This window comes from Galeopterus variegatus, unplaced genomic scaffold (assembly GCF_000696425.1).
Source record: "Galeopterus variegatus unplaced genomic scaffold, G_variegatus-3.0.2 Scaffold191, whole genome shotgun sequence".
Classification (NCBI taxonomy): Eukaryota; Metazoa; Chordata; class Mammalia; order Dermoptera; family Cynocephalidae; genus Galeopterus; species Galeopterus variegatus.
In genome coordinates this window covers 464,641-471,424 of record NW_007726302.1, presented here as the reverse complement: position 1 = coordinate 471,424, position 6,784 = coordinate 464,641, and the positions used below count along the sequence as shown (strand labels likewise).

Sequence of the window (6,784 nt, the reverse complement as noted above, 5' to 3'; positions counted from 1 at the left end):
TCGTTGATACCCTGGGAATGGTGGAATTTGAGTTTTTTTGCCTGTCATGACAAGGGCTGCTTGGCTGCTTGTGAGATATCTTAGAGTCTACACAGTCCTTAGACACTCATTCAATATTAAAATACTTATTGCATTTTTAAATGCTGACATCCACGTTCATTGTAGAAAGTGGTCTCTTTTTAGGCTCAAGAGAATTTCAAACCCACTTGTCTAAAAAGAACTTTTGGAGATAAATACTCATATAAAACATTTTCTTAAACAACTCCCACTGTTTATATGATTTGATGCCCCATTGAAGTCTACACAGAAAGGTTCAAATACATATTGGCTCAAACTTTTTTCGAGTAAGATCACTTATTTTGTGATGAATCAGAAGATCATGTTGATGGATTAAACTCGTGAAATATTGACATTTGGATGGTTAACCATTTTATTTTCCTCAACACCAATATCATACTAATGTGTTTTATAATTGGAAAATCCCCCTGGAGTAGATGATGACTTAAGAAAGGGAGAATCCTGAGAAGTTAATCTTAACAAATAGTTTGTCTAGTTGAGCATTTCTGTTTAGAGTATACAGCTCAATTTATACAAATCTAAATGTGTATTTGTCATATTTTGCCCAAGTGCTGTTAATAAATACTTCAAGACTATTGTATCTTTTTCGGTCCCCTTTTCTTTTCCTTCTTAACTCTTCTTCACACTTTGTGGTTTAATTCAGTTTTTTTAGATGTTCTTCTATCGTAAACTTCATAGGGGTGAGAGCGTTAGAGTTGAGTTTGAATTGGCTGTCTGTGTTTTTGTAAACTTCAGGAGATTGCTGTCAAGTCCCCTGGTCCATGGGACAAAAACTTTCTCCTTCCATTTCTGGGCTTTTTTCTTGGTCAGCAGGAAATCTGTTGCTTCACGACCAACATCTCCTGGTCAGCTTGCAGTCCATCTTCTTGGACATATTGTCATTCCTTAATCTTTTCCACAATAATTTATTCTCTGTAGCCTCTGGTGCCTGAACCGTGAGAACGTTGAGGGGGTTCTGTTTGATTCTCCCTGAATCTGTGGGAAATCCGAGGACAGGTTTTCCTGTGAGCCACTTTCTTAAGGACAGATATTTTAACTAACCTGATTAGAAAATTTCAACATATTTATGAGCAGAACCTGGTGGTGTAAATGTTTCTCCTGTGGGGGTCTGTATCATGGATTAATTCCTAGCCAGCTCCTTTTCTTATGGAGAGCTGTTCTGGACCAGGTAGGAAATTGTTGTTTCCATTTTATCTTAAAAAAAAAATTATGGTAAAATATACATAACATAGAAGTTACCATTTTAACCACATTTAAGTGTATAGTTCAGTGGCATTAAGTACATTCACATTGTTGTGCAGCCATCACCACCGTCCCTCTCCAGAACTTTTTTACTTTCTCAAACTAAAACTCTGTACACATTAAATACTAACTCTCCATTCCCTCCTGCCTCCAGCCCCTGTAAACCACCTTCCACTTTCTGTCTTTATGAATTTGACTGCGAGGTACCTCATACAGGTGGAATCACACAGTATCCTTTTGTGTCTGGCTTATTTCACCTACGTAATGTCTTCAGGGTTCATCCATTTTGTAGCATGTGTCAGAATTTTATTTCTTTTTAAGGCTGGATAATATTCCATCGTGTGCATATACTACATTTTGTTTACGTATTCATCCACTGATGGGCATGTGGGTTGCTTCCACCTTCTGGCTATTGTGGATAATGCTGCTATGAACATCGATGTACAGATATCTGAGTCCCTGCTTTCACTTTTTTTTTAAATGTATATCCAGAAATGGAGTTGTTGGATTGTATGATAATTCTGTATTTAAGTGTTTGGGGAACCACCGTACTGTTTTCCACAGTGGTTCTGCTTTATTCTTAATCCCGGTCATAGCTGCATGACTGTGTTCATGACTGAAGGGGGTGAGGTTAGGGTTGAAATTGGCTGTGGGACTTTTACTGTGTCAGGATCTTTTGGTTTAGGAAGACCTTAAAAAAAACAAAACAAAAAAAAAAAAACCCTGATAGATGATGCCTGGGGAGGAGGAAAAAATTGGCTGTGGGACTTTTACTGTGTCAGGATCTTTTGGTTTAGGAAGACCTTAAAAAAAAAACCAAAAAAAAATACCCTGATAGATGATGCCTGGGGAGGGGGAAGTTCTCTCTCACCTCATGTTAATGAATTGCTGAAAGAGTAAAAATGGTCCCACCAGCACTGAACCCTGGGAATGGTGGAATTTGAGTTTTTTTGCCTGTCATGACAAGGGCTGCTTGGTTGCTGAAACACACACTTCCTCTTCTCACTCCTCCTGCTAGGTTAATGAGGCATCACAAGAAACAAAAGATCTACCAGTTTGTCTTACTGTGGACTTCTCAGGTATAATATATTCATGTAGTAAGGCCCAAGCTTGGCTATCATATGCAGTAGTGAGGCCAGATTCTGGGACATGGTTCCCAGAAGCATGGGTCTGGTGAGTGAACTCAGGGAAACTTGGATCCCAGGAGGTACCACAGAGAACTGCCTTGCCCAGCTTTACACTCCAAAGTCAACTGACCTCACCCCTGTATGGTACAGGTTGCTTCCTGACTTGCACACATAAAAACTAAGTACCCAGAGAACATTTCCTGTTCTCCAGAACTTTCCAAATTGTTGACTTACATCAGTTATTCTAATTAGGCTTGTGCAGTTAGACCCCAAGAATAGTGTCCACCCTCAGACTACAAACCAACTAGCTTATGGGTAATTCCAGCTAAAACATATGCTTGCATCATTTTTGGTTGCATAAAGGGATGTCAGTCCTATCCTAGGCCTGGCCAGCTCACTAGCTGCATCTCACAACCTCCCTCTGGGAACTTGAACTTACCGTGGTTCAGTCCTTAGGAAAAGCTTGTTTAGAGATGCAGAATTAGAGAGTATTACCTGAATGTTATGAAGCCCCTCTGTTCTTCTTAGAAACTCTTGACATTTATCTATCCCTGGATTAAACCAGATCACCAAAAATAAAATTCCTGGCTGACATCATCCTGACTCGTTGTGGAATAGCACTTCCTGTCTTTTCCTCCAGCCTCTGGCCTCAGCCTCCTTGGAATGATATTGTAACACTCAACCCAGCAAAACTCCCTGTTGTGTGGCTGATGTCTTCCTTCATCCTCTACATGCAGCGCCCTCTCTGTGAAGCCAAGAGAAGTGGCTCCCTGGCCTCCGTGCCAGGGATGGTTTTGTTTTTATCTCAGCACGTGCTTTGCTGTGATCCTGTACACTGCATGCACTGCTCACCTACTCTAGGCAGCTGGAAACTGAGAGGCAGGGCAGCAGGTGCCTCCGGCACAGGTACAGAAGCCTTTAGCCTAGATTCTGTGTGTTAACCTCACTTCTGTCTGCCTTATTTTCTAAACTCTTATTTTCATTTTTTCTCAATTTCTCACTTTAGGTTATTGAATTATCTGATTTTTTGTAAGCTACTTAAATCCTTTAAGGAACAAATTAGGAGTATAAATATGAATTAAGTATTTTCAGTTACTTCATGTGTCCAGAGGACAGAAAGTTTATAAACTATTAGTTTTCAGATAACTGGAATATGCTCGATATAGTAGGCATTAAAATTGTTATTGTTATGAATATGATTAAATTGTGCATTCTGCACTTTCAGGGAACTTGGCTATCTTGGTCACCTCTGTATCTCTAGTTACTAGTGCTGTGTGTGCCTGGCATGCAGCAGTTGCTCAGTAAATATTCCCTGAGTGATTTGAACAAACAGGATCTTCCAGTACCTAAATGTTACCATCATCATAGGCATCATCAGCAAAGATGCTCAGAAGCAAAGTGAAGACGTGACACTCTGCTGTTTCCTCCGCCTTTATTGGATATGTGGGGACACCACTGGCACCTCTGACATTCTCCTGTCTCCCCCTCTGCAGACTCACATTTCAAGACTCCCTCCTGGTGCGGTGGCAGGACAGTCCGTTGCGATCGAAGGTGGGGTTTGCCGCCTGGAGAGCCCAGTGAACTGACCCTTTGGATTGAGCATGAAGCGTCTGAGAAGCATTTCAGAACCTGGGCTTTTTGGTTTTTAACTGAAGTTGGGTGTTTTATCTTCTTATTTTATAATTCCTATTGCAACCTTGTGCACCGCTCAAGACAAAAGTGCTGCCGTAGTTAGTGCTTCGTGACACGCAGGCCTTTAGCGGGTGAGCGGGTTGTTTGTGTGTGTGTGTGTGTGTGTGTGTGTGTGTGTGCGTGCGTGCAGTATGTGTGCTTGCTTCTCCCTTGATGACCTAGAAACTCCTCATTGTGTAACCTAAGACCAGGAATGAGTAAATCATCTTTACAAAATGTGTGCTTTAACTGTTTACAAGTAAAACCTAAAGTTTCAGGAAACATTTTAAATTTCATAAAGAGGTACCAACTGTCGTTGATGTATTGTGTCAGAACTGAAGAGTAAATCTACTTGTTTAAATGATTTGACAGTGGTAGAGCTTCGTTTAATAACAGTAGTAAGTGATAGAGTGTTTTTATTTGTAAACCAGTTTAAGTGGATCCTGTGATAACTTAAACTGTTCTCATCCCTCATACGGGGCATTTTTCTTTAACAAAGAATGGTTTCAGTGAAACAATCTAGCAAAGAATTAAGGTCAGAACCTTTTTAAATAATAGTCTTATTGATAAAGTTTGTACTTCTTTCCTCAAGCTTTTCTAAGCTTAAATATTGCATAGCTTCGCGCTGTATGTACTATATAATGAAAGAATATGTAAAGAGAACATACGGTAATGCACAGTCTTTAATTGTGTATAATGGAATGTTATTTACAATGTAACACTGTAAATAAGAAAGCAAAGTTTATGGGAAAATTCAATATTATCTTTGTTTCTTGTTTAAATATATTTTTAAGATAAAGGCACAAAAATAAAAGAAGCATATTACTGGGTATAGTGTGTGACTCCTCTTCTCAGACTAATAAATTATCTTTTGAATCCTAGATTGGAGACCTATTTTTTATTTTCTTTGAAAAAATTACTTCTTCCAGAAATCATACTATTATTCATCTTGCTGCTGTTCTGATTGTTCAGAATTCAGTCTTACCTCTGTACTGCTGGGCAGACGCTGGTAAAATGAAAGTTGAACTTAGTATATGATCAAATGGTCACTATGGAAATTCCTAAAATTTCCATTGAAATTTGATAAAAATAACAAAGGGAAGGAAAAAGAACATTTTGCTTTGAAAAATTGTAGTGGCAGCTGAAAGCTCAATGGTTTCAGTTGATAAATTGCTTTTAAAGTTATATTTAGGAATTCTGGAGCCACATAAGACAACCAAAACTGCTTTTTTTAATGTAAAAAGTGGTTATCAAGAAGATGCTAAAGATAGACTTGCTCAGGGGGAGGAAGTTCCCTGCACCATATAATCATGGCTCTAAGCGGTAACTGATAAAGCCCCAGATGAAATTATACACTTGACATCGATGTATGGCCAAATTATAAAGTAAAGACGACCAAAATGGAGTGGGTGTAAATATGGCTGATTTGAGAGTTGCTGATTTATATTCCTTGTACAGGCAATTACATTTGTCTCGCTGTGTTCTTGTAGACAGGTTGGTGCCATGGTATCTGTTTCTCATTCTTAATGAGGCTGAGAACTTAGAGATGGGCTGGCTGGTGGGGAGCCTTTGTCTTCAAAAGCTTTCAAAGACCTGTTACCTGTTGGCAGGGTTTTTTCAGGAACTGGACTGGATCACATAAAACTATCAGGACACTTCAGAGTTTGAGAATCATCTGACCTATTTCACCAGGAATGTCATTTCTTTCATCTCCTTTTGACTTTATTTCATTCATATTTAAAAGTTTGGACTTGTTAAAGACCCCTTTTATGAAGAGCTTAAAAACTGTTCAGTATAAAAGAGCACAGCCTCATCAAGAACATTTTGTCAAGACTTTATTCTCCAATTTTCTAAATGCCTTTTTTTTTTTTTTTTAAAGTAAGGAATATTGTGAAGCCAGGAGAGAAGAAAAGTGATATTCAGAATCATGGAGGAAAAATGTAATGGGCAGCATAAGTTCCTTCATTTTCAGATCAGATGTTAAAGATCAGATACCAGAACCAGAAGATATTAACTTCATTTCACACAAAAGTATATAAGGTAGAAACAAATAACCTCATTCTCGAGTCTGGCGTATATCGCCAAGATTCTGAAGCTTTATTTTAAGGTGCCACCTCCTTTAACATAGATGATTTTAATTGTATGCCTATACAATTGTACTTCAAGAAGTTCATGGAAAAATAGAATTGAAAGATAATATGAGTCTTTCCATCAACTTTTCGAAGTACCCTTGTACTTCGAAAAGTTGAGAATAAGATGTTTTGGAAAAATAGAATTGAAAGATAATATGAGTCTTTCCATCAACTTTTCGAAGTACCCTTGTATTTGTTTTCTTTTAAGGGTTGAGAATAAGATGTTTGGTTCTTTTAGTGTAATTAAGCCTGGTCTGGATTCCTCAAGTCCATTGCTGGGCCCCTGCTCTGGGATGGGAACAGGACATCTTCGGGGATGACTGGGGATGCGGGGTCTGTGCTCTCCCTTAAGGCATCTGGAGCACCTGTGCTGATGAGCACCTAGTGGCCTGGTCAAGGTTTTGTCCTCTTCTCTTGGCGACTCTGCCTCTTCTCTCCACTTTCAGCATGTCTGCCTATGCCATTTTAAATTGCCACTTCTAAATGTGAACTTGAACTCAGATATTAACATCTGTTAGAATTGTGTACAAAGTG

At 38.9% G+C, this 6,784-nt stretch overlaps 1 long non-coding RNA gene across 1 annotated transcript in view; it reads left to right on the top strand.

Annotated features, from left to right (window-relative positions):
- The window catches only part of LOC103583433, a 27,658-nt gene extending 22,659 nt beyond the window's left edge, over nucleotides 1-4,999 (top strand). The window contains exon 2 of the long non-coding RNA XR_549855.1: nucleotides 3,941-4,999. This is a non-coding gene — a long non-coding RNA (uncharacterized LOC103583433). The remainder of the gene's footprint in view (nucleotides 1-3,940) is intronic.
- Nucleotides 5,000-6,784: the final 1,785 nt, after the last annotated feature.